This window comes from Heliangelus exortis, chromosome Z (genome assembly GCF_036169615.1).
Source record: "Heliangelus exortis chromosome Z, bHelExo1.hap1, whole genome shotgun sequence".
Lineage (NCBI taxonomy): Eukaryota > Metazoa > Chordata > Aves > Apodiformes > Trochilidae > Heliangelus > Heliangelus exortis.
The window spans coordinates 28,714,093-28,732,808 of NC_092454.1; the positions used below are offsets into that span (position 1 = coordinate 28,714,093).

The window sequence follows — 18,716 nt, forward strand, 5'->3', positions numbered from 1 at the left end:
AGAAAAGGAAGTAGTTTTGTGTGTTCTGCAGTCTATAGATAGATAGATTACCATGCTATGGAGTTCTCAGTTTTTCTTGATACACATTTCTGTGGAGTTGTAGGACACACAACTTAATTATACAACAATCACTCTGCGTTATATTTTAAATTTTAATCAGCAAAATCTCATTCTTCATGCCCACTATGATGCAGCAGTCTTACCATTAACACATCTTATAAAAGTAATTGTCAGGGTTCTCTCCCTTTACCTTTGAGAAAAGTAAACTAGAGTGTAATAGGTTAAAATGATATTAATTATTTGCATTTCTTTTTCTTCAGCTCATGTTCATTGGTGTTCATGAACTCATTAATGGTGAAAAGCCAGTATGTAGCAAAAGCCTATAAACCCATTATGCTAATCAAGGAATAAAAACTGGTCTTAAGCCTCTCTAAAAATAGTTATCTGCTACAAAGAAGCTGATGTGCAAAAGAGCATTGAGAACCCTTGTTCCCTATTTCTTTTTGTCAGGGACATTCTTTGCTCTTCTATTTTTGTTTTGGAAAAGCTGGTGTCAAGGAATAGCAACCGTTTTGTTCCAGCATTTATTTCCTTCTGATTTTCCCCTTGTGTTCTCTGAATACTTAAAAGTTCAAACCCATGCTTGTTTACTGCATTTTGACGAATGTATGAAATTTATCTGAGTAGCACTCACAAATTCCCATAACTTCTCAATTGAAGAAAAACCTGGTCACCTTCCCAGCAATACCCTTCCACATTTCACATAATAGTCGTTTGGAATTTGCATATGCCTTTGGAAAAATTGAAAGTAAATTAAGGAGACTAGGTTTACTAGACATGTATGTAAAGGAAAATAAAAACAAATCTTCAGACAAGCAATTAATTTAGTTCTTCTTCTATTTATTTTAAACTCTTTCTGCTCCTGAATAAGAAAATTAAAGATATATTTGAGATGGCTAATAATTGCACTTAAAAACAAAATTTATCTCAGCAAATTTAAGCTTGCCTAATGTGTTGGGTTTCTGAAAGTTCTCAGTGGGTTGGGGTGAAAAGAACCCATACATCACTCTCCATCGGAGAGGAATAATGTAAGTATTGTTATGATCTGTTTCATTTTGATGAGTAATACAACTAGAGTACATAGTATTTTGGATAGTTGCACAAAAGGCTTGCTTACAATTAGTGATATCAAGATCATTAGACAATAGGAACATAAAAGGATGCGAGGTACAAATCATAGCTGTATGTGAACACAATAATGTCATATTAGCTATAGTTTGATTTCTATACATATACATTTGAGAAATGTATCTATAATACATAGGTAATGCTAGCCTCCAGACTAATTTCTGCACAGGGGACTGTGAACAGTTAAAACTTAATTGTAACAGAGACCCAGACATTCCTCCTGCATGCCACACTAATGAATTATTTGCAACTGAAGAAAACTCGACTGATTTGCATTCTGTAGCATTCCCTTTGGTCCCCAATCCATAAGGAACTCTGACACATGTTCAAAGGAGATATTCCTTCCTCTTGGTTGGAATGATCAACACAGAAGCCATTCCAAGAAGCATGAAATGGACATTGTGGAAAACTGGGGCTGATGTAATTTGACTCATTAACATCAATCCCAGTCAAGATGAGTATGGTTAAATTATTCCCCTGTGGCTTATGTATAGCTATGAGATGTTTTTGAGGACTCATGAAGATACAACCCATGAAACTGTTCAGGGAAGATACAAGATGGGAGCTAGATCACATATCTATGTAACATCAGTATTCTTCTGCTGAACCCAGCCGGTATTTGGAGATAGGCTGGAATCAGGTGGGAGCCACGCCCCACCTGTCCATTCAGTATCATTACTAATTGGCATAGGAGGGTCCCACCAATTAAGGGTCCTGAAAAACAGTGCGTTCACAATGTGGGTCCAACATGCATTCTCATCTCCATGTGCCAAGGTCAAGCAAAGGATATATATCATATACTTTGTCCAGGAATATACTACAACTTTACAAAGGGAAAGATATCAGACAATAGCCTCCAGTGTGCTAGAACTTGCTAGAATAGGGGCAAGAACTGTGGAAGAAGCAACATTCCTTAAGTTTGAATCTGCCATGGGTGTGGAAGGGAATGCCAAAGTATATACGGAACACCAATGACTTCATTTCTTTGCTGCCCAGGGCCAGACTGCTGCCCTGTCTAGGGCTGGCTCATTACCCTAGGAAGAAGGATTAGTGGGATGCAGTGGGATTCTCACGGATTCTCTCTCCAGACTTGCCAAATATTCATGAGGTCACTTCATATTGCTTTTCCTATTTGCTGTCCACCAAAAAAAACCTATTTGCACCTGACCATTTATTCTTGCAGGATCTGAATATTAAGTTAGATTGACCACAGGGTGGGTCATATCAATGTGTAATTATAGTGAGCTTCATCATGGTAGTATATATTGCAGCTGAAGTTCAAGAGAATGAACTAACTGAGCACTATTGGTTTATTTCAAATTAAGACACTATGGTTCACTAGTTTGATCATATTATTGTATTCCCCGTGTCTTCAGTAAAAATACAACAGACCATAGCATAAAATATAATGCAATAAAATTAAATAAAATAAACAATAAAATAAAAATCTGTTATTTGCATACCAAAATTTTGGGCTTTCTTTTCTTTTCAAAATGGATTTTTTTAAAATTGTGGATGTATCTTTGGAGTAAGATTGCTAATTCATTTATTTGTATATGCACTTCCCAAATAAAAGACTGGATTAGCACTGTTCACATTTGTTAAATTTTAGGTTGCCAATTTCTTTATTTGATTAAGCAACTATTAAAAGCAAACACACTTTGAAATGACACAACACTGCTGTTTTACCAGAGTAGGAAGAGGAATTTTTTTTTTTTTTTTTTTTAACAAAAATATTATTGCATCTTCTTGTTTCATAACAATTTACTAAGCTTGATGAAATCTCTTTGAGGAACATAAATGCTTTTGCTACCATTCTGTACCTGAAGAGGCACATTACAAAAACAGACAAAATGTCCGGTATTTTGCATGCCTAATTTGAAAAATCCAGGATTTGGTCTGCCACCATTCCAACATGTAATTTTAGTCATGCTGTTGTTCTGAATATCATGCTAAACACAAGCACATACCCAAACTTACAAACATACATATAAGACTATACATAGTTCCCAGTTCCTTACTGCCACTCCTTTTGGAAGCCTTTTAAATTTCAAGCACTGAGTCTTACTCAGGTTTGAAGCTCAGGTTCACTCCAGAACTTGTATGCCCTAAAGTACAAGAACTTCTGCTAGTCATGGTGGGGCCAGTTGTTCCCGGCCACCTCTGATGGAAGGACAGGCAAGGTACAGTTTGTGCTCAGTGCTAGCTCCATGCCTCCCGCTTTCTGCTGCTGTACTTTTCATATTTTACACATTTATACGCAGGGATAGAAGAACATGATTTCCTGCAATGCAATGCAACACAATGTTCTTATCTCCAGTCATCAGATCTAAGTCTTACCACACAATTAGCAATTTACTTGGACTTCCTCAGGAAATACAGTAGCAAATTACTTCATTAGAGCTATCAAAAGCAAAAGATAATTTCTAAAACTCTGTTGCATATCCCACATCTTGCTGCATACATAATTCATGGTCATCTATGGGATAAAAATCAGTCCCAATTTATGTCTCCTGAGCTGTGCCTGGAAGTACAGTCCTAGAACAGACACTATACACTCCCTCCAAGATGCAGGAGTACTGCTATTGCCTAAATGTATACCCAGCTACTGTTAGATACCATAAAAAAACTTGTACTTAGAATTTTGGAGTACCAACTCTCAAGCAGACTGAGGAGTTGGGAGTACAGTATGAAACCTTTGGGAGATACTTTCTGAAATTCCGGTTACTGTGCAAGTGACCCAGTATCTTAGTCTATTAGAGTCCACAAGGCAACATTTCAGTAGCAGGGATGGTCTGCAGAGGTGATCTCTGTGAGGGGAGGCTGGGGCTGCACCATGCCAAATGCAGCCAGTTCCATTGCAGGGGCACAGCTGATGTCAAGGGGGTGACACCATTAGGAAAATTCATTTAAGAAATGGTAAAAACCACTACACAGCAGTTGAGAGGACTGAGAAATATATGAAACAGTCCTGCAGACACAAGGGACAGTGAAGGAGGGCAAGAAGCATTCCAAACACTGAAGCAGAGATTTCCCTGCACCTTGTGGAAGAGACCTCAGTGGAAGCATTATTCATCTCCCTGCAGCTCATGCTAGAGAAGTTTCATACATGTTCTGTGGACAACTCATGTTAGAGCAGCTTATGACAGACTGTATCACATGTTGAGGACCTAAAATCCCAGCTCTCATTTCCCATACCCCTGAGCTGCCTAATAGGAGGGCTTTAGGGCTAACTCCTACCTCAGTTAACAGATTCCTATCTTCAAGGCATTTCCTCCTGCTACAGTGAGTACATAGCTCCAAGGTCATTAACATCTATAATCTTTCTACAGAAGAATTAGAACTCTGAAAACTTCAGAAAGAACATTCATTCCAGCTTGTAGACAAAACCCCAAGAAAGAGATCTGCTTTTCAATATGTTAATGAACTGTCTTGGAAAAGGCCTCAAAAGCTTCAGAGGGCGCCACTGCCCTCTTAATGTACTTTAGCATTAAATTACGCAATCAGTGTCTTGAGAAAATCAATAGTCAGAGACACTGTTAGTTGTTCAGAGTATTGCTGTAAAGGCCTTGCAGATGAGTATTTTGTAGAATTTTCTTCTGCTGCTATTGTATCATTTTAATTCTCATTTACTGTGTTAGATACTTTGTTTTCGTTTTCTCACTTGGTACGGCTTACCAGTTTGGGCGAACCACAAAGTACAGAGTTACTTTCTATTCCCTCCCCCCCTCCCAAAGAGAGGAGGAATAAAGACTGGAGACCTGGAAAGTGAAACTGAAAGAGAGAGCTGGAAACTGAAAACAGTCGGAGACAGTTTTGCCAGCTGAGAATAAAGCCAGTAACATAAGCGAAAAGTAACATAGATACAAATATATACAAATATATCTATCCAACCCGCTCTCGACGGTGTCAAGGACAGGTGCCTGAGGGCCCCTTGCTGCAGGGCCGCCTCAGGAGAGGGCTCCAGGGCTCTTCCCAGCACCCGATGGATGTGGATTCTGAAGAGCAGCGTCGAGCTGGGGGTAAAGGAGCGCAGGGGAACAGCAGCGAAGCACAGAGCGGGCGAAAGAGAGGAGGGGCTGGGGTCTGCCTGAGCTTTATAGAGTGTGGGCAGGGAACAGACCCCTCTGTGTCCCCCCTCTCACAGTCTGAAAGCCCTTCTGCTTTAGTTCCTCGTGTTCAAGCGACAACATCAATATAACTTGAGGTAGTGCTGCCTTCACAGGAAAAATCTAAAGGCAGTACAAATACTCTGAAGAAATACCTATAGTTTGCATCTGTAGCAACCCTTCTCAGCTTCAAAATAATTTTCATCAATTTCAACATTATTGGTCTAAATCCACTGCTACTGCTTTATACAGCAATGTAACGCAGGGTTTCTAATAGACCTCTGTGAGCTTTGATGTTATATAGTTAAAAGTACAGAAGGATGATTCCTCTTTCAGACAGAGCTCCTGTTTACACTTTCCTAAGTTCACATATGATTTCTTTGATCTACTTTTTTCATCGGTTGTAGGGTTAGTAATAAACTTTACCTTTGAGCTGAACTTCCCCATGCTCAGATTGTGCTCAGCTGTCCACTCTTCTCATAGTTAGTCTGAACTGAAGACTCAAACACTGAAAGCACTGTTTCTTTTTATAAAATTATTTACACCTAAAAATACTAAATTACTACTTGTTAGTATAACTGCTACCCATTATACTGGTACAACTGACAGGGAAAAATCCACTATCTCATAGTTGGACCAACTCTAAGGCAATACATTATTTCACCAGTTCTAGTGAGAAAATTGCATTACACCAGTAAGCAAGAGGCACACTGTTCAAGGTTTTAACCAAGTGTAACAGTTATACTAAGCTAACATATATTGGTTTTTCAAAATTGATGGGTAAATGGGTAAGAATAGTCTTCTTGTAGTGGAGGATAAGCTCAAGATACCTGCATTCATAAATGTAACATAAACTACATTAGATTTGGAGATGAGTGCAGGAGGCTTCTAAATGAGGTAGCTGTGCAAACAAAAAAAATCATGTCTACATATAGTGTTACATATGGCGGCATATAGTTATGCTTACATTATGCCTCAACTTCTAGTAACTTATAAAATCCGAGGCTACGGTGACATGTTAAAAAGAATGAGCATTCTATGCATAAAGCAAACATAATAATGCCTATCAAATGAAAAGCAGGTTCTTCTGCAACTTTCAAAATTAGTTAGTAAGTCTAAGTCTATCAGAAGTGATGGAGCTCAGAAAATATAAAATTTGTCATTATGAACAAGAGGTCTAAACAAATGCGTCTGGTATCAACCAGTATTTGACAAAGCCAAATCAGCCACCTCCTCCTCCTGCTTTCCCCCTTCCTTACCCTGCAGCACAGCCACTGAGTATGAAGATGATATTAAAAGGAACTTGAGGTGCTTCAGCGTGTGAAAGGTCAGGTTAAGAAATTGTGATTGAAGTATATAATATACAAGTTTCCAGAAATATTAGCTATTCCAGAGATACCAGCTGTTCCCAGAATACCTATTTGTTTTTCTTTTTTGAAGTACTTGGAGACTGCCAGGTACAGCATGAACCTGCAAAAAAGGTAATTATTCTCTCTCTGTAAACAGGAAAGAAGTATCTGCTAGCTGGTTTGCTTACTGCTGGGTCTGCTCATGCCATATCTATTTTTCCATTCAAAAATCTGGAAGATTTTAAAAGCAAGGTGTTGTTTTGAAGTAAGATACTGATTTTCAAAGCAATAACAAAGAATCAAAATTTGCTGTACTCTCTCTTGGCTGCTGCTACTGAATCTATGTGCTTTTCCAGATATCTGACACATTCAGGAACTATTGCAAGAAAGCCCAACCTGTTCTAAAAGAAAAATTGTAGCAAGCAGTCTAGAGACTTGCCACCTGCACTGGAACTGCTCTAATGTACAGGACGAGGAAACATCACAACTTAACCATTTGTGCAGATACACATGAGGTACTACTAGGCTGCTTAGAGTGATCATAATAGTGATTAGTGCTTGCAAATGAGCTGCTTCAATAAGGCCTGGAGATTACAATATTCTAAAATGTCAATATTCTAAAATTGAGCTGCTCCTCCCCATCTTTCTTCAGCTTCTCTTGCTTCCTTGATCCTGGCCAAAACTTAGATATGTTAATGACATACGTTATGTTAATGTTTAATTTATGTGCTAATTTTCAACTAAAATTACAATTAGAAAGCAAATTTAGAACACTTAACAAAATCAGTTACCTATGTATATAATCACTTCCAAAAGTGACATCTGAAAACAAACAATATCAGAGCCCCAGAGTGATAATTAAGATACTAGAAAAATGCTGGTCCATTTATAAATAAGCTTCGCTAAAGTTGCCTAACTATCCAAAATCATGTATTATTGTATTTAACTGCAGCCTCAAGCAGTGCCCCAAAAAGCCTACTACTTGAAGTATAGGCTACTGCTAACATACATCTTTACAGTGATTTATTCATGTCATGTGGGCCTTGACAGTACTTTTAGATTTATTTTTTATTTTAAGCTACTAGACTAATTCAATGTGCATACACAATAGACAGCTCTAAGCCAGAACTTAGTAGGTGTCACTGTTAGAACAGTTACCACTTCCTACCTTCAGAAATAAAGAATGTTTCACTCGATTCCCAAATCAAAAGGTAAGAACCTGTCTGTATTATATCTAGCCTGTTGCAGACAAGAATGGAAGGTCTTAAGGTTACTTAAAGAATCACTGTCAGAGACATCAGGAAAAGGTGATTTTTAATATAAATTTTGGGACAAGTGACTTAACAGAATTTGATGGCAAGGTTCATTCTATTATTTACTATGTGGAAGGGGTATGAAGGGGCTGGAAATGGATGTGATTTATACAGAGATCAAGGAAAATGATCAAGGATAGGGGAGACTGAGATGGGGATGGACTGGAGTGATTTGCACAGGGATCAGTGAAAAGAATGAGGAAGATCTTCCTGTTGACTCAAGGTTCAGAGCAGATCCCCCCCTGCTTTCTGAACTGCTCAGAGAGGAGTGCAGGTGCAGCTGAATCTACTCCTAGTCCCAGATTTGGTCAACAGTTTACAACCAAGTATTGTTTAAGTGTAAGGATTTCTATGTAGTGACTAATATATAATTACGGATCTGATGTGATTTGGAATATCAGGAAATTGTTTAACACTATTATATCACAGATTTTTAATAGCTTAATCAATAATGAAGAAATAATTATAATCAACATAAAGGTTCAGGTAAAAAGCAAACAAATTTCCTAACTTGTGCATGAACACACAGCCATTCAGGTTACCTGTTTAGATGTTAAATTTTGGTACCTAATATCACAAAAAAAGCTGCATTCTTCTCCTGATGATTAACTAACAGCCCAATATACTTTGATTTACCCTGTACTTAAAGAGAAGTGGCCAGCAATTTACTCTCAATCAGATGAACCAGCTTCCATCATGATACACGTTATGCCCGTTGCAGCTCAGTGTGACCCTGGAGAGTTCCAAAAAGCCTCTTTCTTGAGACCAATATTTCGAGGGTCCAAGATGACTGACTTTGGTCGGTATTTTTCCATGACTGCCACAATTCAGATTAGGCAATCCTTGATAATGTTCAGAGTGGGTCTGTGTTCCAAGCAGAACGAGTCTCAGTGTTCTGCAAACAGAGTTACAGGTGTAAAGGAGTGCCTAATAACCTCAAATTGCTGTTTCCACTAGGACAAAAAGGTACACAATTACCTAGGCTCACTGCTCCAGTAAGCAAGATCAGAAAGTGCCAGAAGGTATCAGCCTGCTGCACTTGATATTGAAACAAGAATTTTAGGTCCACTGAACTTGTAACTAAAACAAGAAAAATGTTAGCTGATACTGATGTAGCAAAATGCCTAAGTGAACAGCAGGGTATGTACCACCATATAGCATTTCAGCTCTTATACCTATTAAGTGTGCTGCAGAAAAAACCACCCAAAACAACGCTAAAACAAAACCAACAAACCACAGAAAGCAATGCATAAACCCAAAATTATCAGGTAACTCATACGGACATGGGCTGAGGCTGTAACTTTAAATAACTACAATAACAATGCACTCATTAGGAGAAGAATCTGAAACTGCTGAAAACAGAACGAGAAGAATTGAAAGCACAGGTCAAAGATAATTTAATGACAAGGCAAGGCCATCGACATTCCATTCATATAAGAAAATGCAATACCCCCTTCCAGACAGAAGGAAGGAAACTGTAGGAAACTAAAGACTGGCAATATCATCACAGAATGAAGGTATTAAAGGCGAATATGAGAAAATATTTTACTTCTTTTATAACTGGATTCCAAAGCATAATGAAACAAGGAAAAAATCTAGAATTGACTGGATGACAAATCCTCTTCTCAACAGAAAAGCTCCTTATTTTTTATATTTTAAAATCCTCTGTATTACTATGTATATGGATTCATCTAACAAAAAGAAAACAGCTATAGAAATCGTACAACAACAAGAAAAGTGCCATGTTTGAAACTATCACCTGACAAAGCCAACTTATGGCTTGAAGGATTATCAATATAAGTTTCTCCTCTAATTCTCTAATTAGAGATAAATATCTCTAATATACTTGCTATATTATTTTTAACCACAAACATGTAAGTGCTTACTGTGATTAAGTAAGTCTCCAGGAACTAATTTCTTTGTTCTGCTCTAGGACATAGTCTAAATCAGAATATCATTGTCCCTCATGATTTTATTTTGAAAACACTACGGGTTATTGCTTAGGATTGGAAAAAAGAAAATTTACTATGGTCTCAGTTTACACTTTCTCGAGTTGAACATAGAGAAAATTACAGTAACAAAGACTATGCTTATAAGGCATGTAAGGTAAGAACCCTAGTGCTGCTTTTGGAGCGAACTGATGTCTCCAACAACTTATATATAACTATTTAGATGCCACTGTTTTAATTACTTGATTATTTGATCTTCACAGCAAAATGTTCAGCTAATGTACTGATCCAGTATTTCTGTTCAGATGTTCCAATCACATCCACATATATTCTCAGACATCGAAGAATTCGTAAAAAGTACATTTAATGGTACTATATATGAAGTGTAAGTAAAACCTCAAATCATACTTGCCCAATTATCAGTCCAATTTAAGTTCATATAGTTAAGAAAATTTGTGGGAAAAAAATCCGCGGAGGCTTAAAAGACGACACGCAGTCACCAATATGGTTAAAGTGAAGTCGTTTATTAGCAGTGGACACTCGCTTTATATAGAGCCTTTGTTTATATAACGATATCTTGCAGGTGGCTATATCTTGGACACAAATTCTGTTCTCACAGAACTTCTGCTGGCTACCTCATTATCCTGTTATTCTTCTTTTCTACTGCCAGCTCCCTTATCTTTTTCCCATAGCTCATCTTTCAGTAACCTTGCAACTGGGTCTTAAGGCCTAAAGCTAAAGAGTCAGGATTGCTCACATGTCTGTTTTCTTCCAGACAGTTTCCCAACAAAAATTTATGAATGCACTTGTACCAGTGGAAGCTGTTATATTTTGTTTCAACTGGAAAATAGCTTACTTAAAGCCGATGAACTTAGATTTAAGGGATTACATAAATAATTTTAGACATTTATAAATAGATTATTTAAAAACCTATGCTGAGTTGATAAAATTTAACCAATTAGTTTAACTAGCAACTAGGATTTTTTTTTTTTTTTGTTCCATATTTCTACTTTCGATGCTCTGCAGTTAACAAACCTGCCTACATTTTAAATATCTACAAATTAATGACATTTAAAAGCAACAAAACTTTGTATCTTACTATGATGTAAACAAAACTGTTTTACATCCCCACGTCTGACCTAAGCAACAAGTGGATTTAAACTAAACTGATTTCTACCAAGAATACTAAAGAGATGAAAAATTTAGACTAACTTTGTCAACTTTTTCCTCTTAGAACTGAATCTTTTACCCTTAGTTTTCTCTTAGTGACTTCTATAAAAGTGATTTTTGGGGGGTGAGGTCACTTTTGTTTAATTACAAATTTTAATCTCCCTGATCTTTAGAGCTGTGCAGCTGGCTGGTTGATGAGGCCCAAGTGGGCAATGGAAATGTAAATGAGAAGAGGTTTTCTGGATGTGGTAAATAAGAGAGCTAGGTGTAAGTGAGGAAGGCAAGAAAGAGGTATTATTTATATGAAAGAATAATGATTGGTTTACCTACATGAATTGCTGTTGGTTTCTTCAAGAGTGGAGAAACCAAAATGAAATGGAGTAACAGTAGGGTTATGAATGAAAAGGAGGCAGACTAGGCTAAACTGCATGCCTGATGCATGTAACTTCTCCTGAGGAGAAATAAATTACTGGCTGTATTGCTCTATCTAGTATTGTGCTCTTCAGGACAGGTTTAGAATCAATTAGAGTGGAAGGAGAAAAATCAATGTATAAGTGTGGTGGGGATGTTGCTCAAAAAGAAGCGAAGAAACGGAAAAAAAACAAACACAAAACCCCCCCCATATAACTCAACAGTACATAACTTAGTGCATAGTTAAAAATTAGGGATAAATATTATGGATAGTTCTTGTGTCCACCTTGCCTTACTAAAGACTGCTAGATCCAATACATAAATAAGGCTTTGCTCCTTTAAAAAAAAACAAACAACCACCCCGCCCCCCCCCCCACGAAACAAAGCAAAAAAACAAACAAAAAACCCCAAACCCAACAAAATCTAAAGCTTCTTTTTCCAGAACAGTTTCTAAATATTATAAATAGAGCTGTGATCAATATTTAACATAAGATTCTGTAATAAACATGAGCCACAACAACTCTTGAGGTATCTTGAGGTAAATAACCTGAAAACGTAGACAATGAAATGGATTGTGCTAACTGTGTTAACACCTAACTTTGATCATTCATTATGTTTTGTCATAATCTGCACAAATCTGACTCCATAGCTGGGGACATACAAGTGGCACCTGAGAAGCAATAAATATTCTCACCCACACCCTAGAAGCATGCTTAGATGTCAGAAACCTGTAATACAGTTTCAGGAAAAAACAGTTTATTCCCATGGGGTTTTCTATCGAGTAATAATGAAAATCCGTGTCTGTGACCTTAGAATGTTGCACCTCACATGTACTTGTCTCTTGATACAGACTGAAAGTTATGTGTATCAGAAGTCAGTATTACTTATGGTGTGAAATGCCACCAATAGAGGAATGTCAAATGAACTTTACTATGCCATCCAGGAAGGAAGAAATTGGTTGAAGATGCAATACAAACAAGTTCCAGTGTGAAAGAAAAATCTGCCTCTCACAGCTTTGTGGACAAAGATCTCCAGATACTGTTGGCATCAATTTCTTAACACTCAAAATAACAACTGCTCCTACTATTTTACTGCACAAGGATAAATGCATATGCAGCTATGTCATGACTTAGTTCAGAAAGTCGAAGTGGCTGGAAAGCAGTTTCTTTTTGTGGGGGGTTAGTTTTTGGGTGGTATGGCAGACAAGAGTATGGGATAACAACAGCTCTAACTCCAGCTAATTTAAACTATTGTGAAGCTATTACCTTCAAAGGAGATTTTCGGGGCAGCTTAGAGACTTTACAAAAGAGAGTATAGGTGAAGGAAACTGAAGAAGCCAAGGAAATTAAGTTAAATATTGTTAAAAATACAGACTTCTTCCAAGTTTTGTAATCAGTTCAATTCATATCCTGTTGAAACAGGAATTCATTCTGCTTGAATAAGCCTGCTTTGTATTGCTGCGGCACTAAATCAGTTTACCAAATGAGAGGCACCTTCTCTCAAACACAAGTGAAAGGCCTTGTTCAGGTACACCTTGAGCTTTTGGGAACAAAAAAAAAACAAAGCACCTGAATAGCACCTTGGGACATAGAAGATTTAGTGCACAGAGGTGATCTCCTGGGTTACAAAGTGTAGGTCAGTACTTTTAATTGCAGTGTTGACATTACTGAGCGCACAGGCTAGCGTGACAGAGAGGAAGCAGACAGGTACCTCCCACCTTTAGTTGCATTTAGTAATCATAACTCTAAAAAAGGCTAAGGATTGCTTCTTATTGGAAAGGAGGCAGGCTTAACCTTATTAATTTGCGTACTAAAGCTACTAGTGTTGGAGTTCTAGAAACAAAAAACAAAAAAACCCCCCCACAAACAAAAGAAACAAAACAAAACAAGCCCCTGTTTATAGTATTCTCCTCAACAGTAACAGATTATGGTAAAACTTATACATGCCCTTCTGAAAATGGGTGTTCAGAGCCAGTGTAAGTAGTTACATATTGCTTGATTAATCTAAAACATTATTGCCTGCTCTAGAATATTCTAGCAACCACAAGGACATCCAACATAGTGGGCTGCATGTATCTGTGAAGATGGCAGAGGTGCTCTGCATCTCCAAATGGAACCCACAGAACCAATTCCACAGTCTTGCTAGTACTGCTGATGAGATTCTCAGCCCCAACTGTGATTCTTAATTTATGGTAGTGCTTTCTGTCTGCCACAGCTTAGCAGCGTGGGCAGACTGAAAAGAGGACAGAATTATTCTCTATTACCCCATCACCACCACACTCCCAAAGCGAAGATAAAAGGGGAATAAAGAAAAATGAGAGACTTGAAATTGGAAATATATTTTAAAAATAAAAGGAAACATTTACTAAAACAGGGGAAAGGCAGTAACAGAAGAACATAAATACAAATATAGACAATTATATCTATCCAACCCGCTCTCGACGGTGTCAGGGACAGGTGCCTGAGGGCCCCTTGCTGCAGGGCCGCCTCAGGAGAGGGCTCCAGGGCTCTTCCCAGCACCCGATGGATGTGGATTCTGAAGAGCAGCGTCGAGCTGGGGGTAAAGGAGCGCAGGGGAACAGCAGCGAAGCACAGAGCGGGCGAAAGAGAGGAGGGGCTGGGGTCTGCCTGAGCTTTATAGAGTGTGGGCAGGGAATGGGAGGGAAAGGACCCCCTTGGGTGCTGCCCTTCTCCTCATGTTCAAACTGTAACACTGTCATACATTCAGCTATTTACTTTTGATAGCTAAAATAAGCTATTACAAACACACTTCATGTAAGTACAGTTGTACCTTTCTAACATGGAATACCAGGAAATTGTGCTCGTATTTAAAATGTTTGAAGATTTGGGGCCTTAAGCTGAAAATAAAACTGTGCATCGTGATCAATATGTAATTAAAAGACGCCACAAGACTAACTCTGACCATGTAAGTTGGCAGATAAAATGGAAAATTTCTCTCAGTTCTTTTCCTGAAAGAATAGGTAGTTTTTGTTAAATCTTGTATTAATGGCTAAACCAACCTTCTGGACTTACAGGAATACTACTTTATTTCCATTAGTTAACGTAAGTTGAATACCATTGTTGTTGTTACTAGAGATTAAAAATTAATATGTATAAAAATGAAATTATGCACATGACTCAGAGCCATCAGTCTGAAAAGGTATTTTCTACCATAATAAAACCCATTTTCTCTATATGATTTCTTACATAGATGTAGGAAGGAAGAGAAACAAAGAAAAGAGAAGAATAAAAGCCACTGTATTTATGAATAATTAGGAACTTGAACAGAGAAAGTTGGATAGAAAACTAAAGGAATTTTACTAATATTTGTCCTTTTTATTGATGTTTAGTTTTTTTGATGATCAATAAGAATGGTTTCATTCTGCAGTTAAGCAACCAAATCACCTATCTCTTTTCTTCCCTGAGCATTTATTAAATACCTCCAACTAGACAAAGTGTAGAAGTGTAGTAGTTTGCAAGTGAGAGCCTGTAAACATTAGGAGATGCTAAATTCATTTTTGTATTTAGGTGTGACTGCATTATTACAGGTTTTACTGATTCTGTGGGTCATGTTGATATTAAAGGCAAAAATTATATATCTATATAGACCTCTAGGAGTTTTGCAACCAGCTCTTGGTGCTTTCTGCTGTTTCTTTCCTAAGACTAACAGAATCTTCCACTGGGGCATCAGCTATCTTTGGTGAAGTGTTTTGGGTTAATTTAATACTTTTTTTTTTTTTTTTTTTTTTTTTTTTTTTTACAGTCTTGAATTTAAACTTGTCCATTGATCTTGCAGCACTGATCTTGGCTAGCACAATAAAATACCCTCCCTTAAGCTGACAGGCAAATGTGTGTAGGAACATATTGTAATACAGTCTTCTTGTAAACTGAAGTTATTTTCTTGTCTGAGCAATTCTTGGTGCATTTTTTAAATCCGAGGGGGGGAAATTATTCTCTGCTATCAGCTACTGAGTTCTTTAAAGTTGGGCTAGGGTATATGCCTAATCTAGTCTCGCAGCTCCTCAGACCACAAGTCCCTGTACGTGGCAGCCAGTCCTATGAGCCACTTGCTGGCCTGAAGTCAGCTGCAAGCAACCTCAGCAACCCAGCTGAAGGGTGGTTGGTACACTGGCTGCCAACCCTCCCCACATTGCTGATTGCAGCCAGATTTGCTCACTGTGGAAGAGCAACCTGTAGGCCCAAGAGAGCTCCAGCTGCCTGACTGTGTCTTAGACACTGATTCCTGACCAACATAACTCCTCGAGTTGATTTTGAGAGCTGCTATAACCACCTTGCTATAGTACACCCACACAGTGACTGTGTTCCTTTAAGCTTCCCTTCTTTGATGAGCAAACTGTGTTTTTATCCTGATTTTGACCTCACTTCTGATAAACAAATACAAGTCCAGAGGTTTGGTACCAGATGTCAGTCAGTAATGACTCCACAATCCACCTTTAGAGTGACAGTTGCCTAAGTGTGCTCCCGAAGCAGACAAAGTCGGTGAGTTGCTTCCTCTTTGCCACACAGCGCTTGCCCACAGCGTTGCATTGTTTACAACATACTCTTCCACTCAATTGCCTGATCTTGCCACTCCGGAAACATTTGGACAGTTTTTTAAATATATATATATATGTCGTTTATTTGGCTGGGATTTGGTTTCAGTTTTGTTTTGTTTTGTTTTGTTTGGGGGTTTTTCCCCGACAACGAACATGAGGCACGTTAAACAAACGGCTCACGTTCATCCCTTAGAAAACAGCGGGTGTTAGTGCTGGAATGGGAGGAGGAAGACCCGGGGCCAGCCGGGTAGCATCCCTAGAGGAGCGTCCTGCCAGCAGCAGCACACTGACCCCTTCCTTAAGGCGCCCACCTACCACTGGGGAACTGCGCAGACTGAGAAACGCGTCCGTGCTTGGCGCTGGGCTGTGATTCCACACCGAAAACCCCAGCGCAAGCATAAAAAACAAGCTGAGCAGAACACGGTAAACAAACATCTGAAACCGAGCTTGTACCGGGCCGCATGGGTCGCGGCGCCGCTTGGCTCCGGGTCGCGCCCTCGAGTTTTCACCGCTATGAGAGCAGCCACCGCGCAGACCCCTGCGCCCTCCGTACGGAGGGGCGGTCGCTGCGGACAAGCTCGGCCGCCTCCGACCACACCAAACCACCCATCCTGCCTCTGCCTACACCCTCCAAGCAGCTCGGCGGCGCTACCGTGTCGTTCCCGGTCGTGGCTCCTCCTTCTTCTCCTCCTTCCCCGCGGTCCCAGGACGCAGGGCTGACATCACACCCGGAGTTTCCATCCGATCGCGGGAGGGGGAGGCAGAGTAGAGCGGCGGCATGATGGCGGCGGTAGGGAGGACTTAAGAAGCGGTGGCGGGCAAGAGCGGTGCGGAGCCCATCCTGATTTTTTCCCTGCGTCCCTCCCTGTCCGGTTCGGAGCCTCATTGTTCGAGCCGGCGAGGGTGGCGGGCAACCCCACGTGCGATTCTGCAAGGATCCGGCGGCCAGCGGGAGGAGCGGTGGCCCAGGCCCCGTCGCGGCGGCGGGAGCAGCCCCCGACCCAGGGCCGCTGTACGAACCTCCCCGTGGGGCGTAGCGCAGTCCGGGGCGGACCTGGAAAGGCCGGGCCGGGCGTACGAAGGTAAGCAGAGGCACGCCATGGACCCTCTCCTTTTCGCCAGGTGTTGTGCACCTCCTGAACAGGGAAGGTCGAGGGGGTGCAGTGGGGGACGAGCCGTGTTGAAGAAATGGGGCGCGGTGCCCACCGTTGATCGGAGGGAACCAGGTGCCCGGCGCAGGGCTGGGTTCTTGGGCCTTCTCGCTGTTTTCCGCGGAGGGAGGGAGCTGCAAGTGTCGAGGCCGGCGGCGGGATTGAGCCGCTCTTAGTCGCTCCAGCGGGGGGAGCCAGTGCCGAGCGGCCGGGGAGGCTGGAGGGCGGCCGTGGTTCTCCTCTGACCATGGGGGGCGCCGGGAGAGGCGAGAACGGAGGACACCGGCAGCCTTGGAGACGCTGCCAGGAAGCCTTGGTTGGGAGCGGCGCCTGTGCAGGCCGCGCCGCCGGCGGAGGGCCCTTTCTGGAGGCGGGAGGCAGCTCTGGCCCGGGCTTCGGCGGCAGCATCCTGGGGGCAGACGGAGGGAGGCCGCTGGAGCGCGGTGCGGGAGGGCAGGGCTCGGTGCAGGATAGCCGCGGAGCTTTAAGTGGCGGCAGAGAGCAAGTTTCGCCCCTGTTCAAGGTGTTCCTTGAGGTCGGGTTGTTGCCGAGCCCGGAGGTGAGAAGATTAGTCCGGGCGGGAGGGCGGGCAGCCCGGAGCCTGCAGGCGGTCGGCGCAGAGCCCGTGTAGCCTCTGTCGCGGGATAGGTCCTCGACCTCCCTTCGCGACCCCTCCAGAGTTGCTGATCTTCCTGTCACTTTCCCGCATCGCCTTTGTTTGGTGACCGGAGTGGCCCGGCTATTTGATACGGTGCCTGAGCGCAGGTAGTTTCCCACTTTGAAACGAGGTTCCCAGCTCCGCTGAGCTCTGCGTTGCATGTTAGAGGAGAGCAGCTAGGGGCAGGCAACGAGGCAACCAGCAGGAATTACTTTCACGTCGGTAAACTGCGAGAGACGCAGCTGTTTATTTGGTTATGAGATAGTTTATACTTGCAGTCCATTTACCGTGAGCCTAAACTTTCTCTGTTTAGGGTACTGCAGTGATCTGATTTAAGATGTTCTTGTATGTGAAACTGATCATTCTGTTTGTGAGATCTTGCTGATTTGACTTAGCTGAGACCAGTGTTATAAAACAAGACAGACTTTATCTTCCTGCCTGTACCCACAATTGGATGTAAGCATTATGTGTGTATTTGCAAACGCTTCCGTTATGTTTTGTGCATGAAATGTATTTCACTAAGCAGACGTTAGCAGAACATGGTTTATATCCCTGTGTTCAGATAAGTAGTTTTTCTTCAAAATTTAGATCTACTTTGTTCTAAGTCAGTACTATGGCAAAAGTTAGCCATAATGTATAGTGCAGATAGGCAGTAAGTAAGCTGTTCTTCTCACCCGGCAGCGCTAAAGAGATTGTGATTCCCATAGTATTCGCTGCTCTGCAGCTAGTGGTTCAGCAGAAACTGCAATCTTTATAGTAGCATCAGAGAAAAGTTTCATAAAGCAGCGTAACGGTCTGTATGCTTTAACCTAATTGCAGTCAAGGAAAAGCTAGATCTCTCATCCATTTGTGTCTTTGAGTTG

The 18,716-nt window shown here is 40.8% G+C and overlaps 2 protein-coding genes and 1 long non-coding RNA gene across 5 annotated transcripts in view; 1 reads left to right on the plus strand and 2 right to left on the minus strand.

The window, feature by feature from the left end:
• PAM (peptidylglycine alpha-amidating monooxygenase) overlaps nucleotides 1–18,716 on the minus strand; it is a 457,165-nt gene that overhangs the window by 328,178 nt on the left and 110,271 nt on the right. The gene's annotated exons all lie outside the window — the stretch shown is intronic.
• Nucleotides 1–18,716, minus strand: part of LOC139789595 (uncharacterized) — a 150,717-nt gene that overhangs the window by 37,415 nt on the left and 94,586 nt on the right. The window lies entirely within an intron of this gene.
• The window catches only part of CHD1 (chromodomain helicase DNA binding protein 1), a 55,906-nt gene continuing 54,178 nt past the window's right edge, over nucleotides 16,989–18,716 (plus strand). For all 3 annotated transcript variants that reach the window (XM_071731238.1, XM_071731242.1, XM_071731240.1), the window contains exon 1: nucleotides 16,989–17,126. The gene's annotated coding sequence lies outside the window, so the exon portion shown is untranslated. The remainder of the gene's footprint in view (nucleotides 17,127–18,716) is intronic.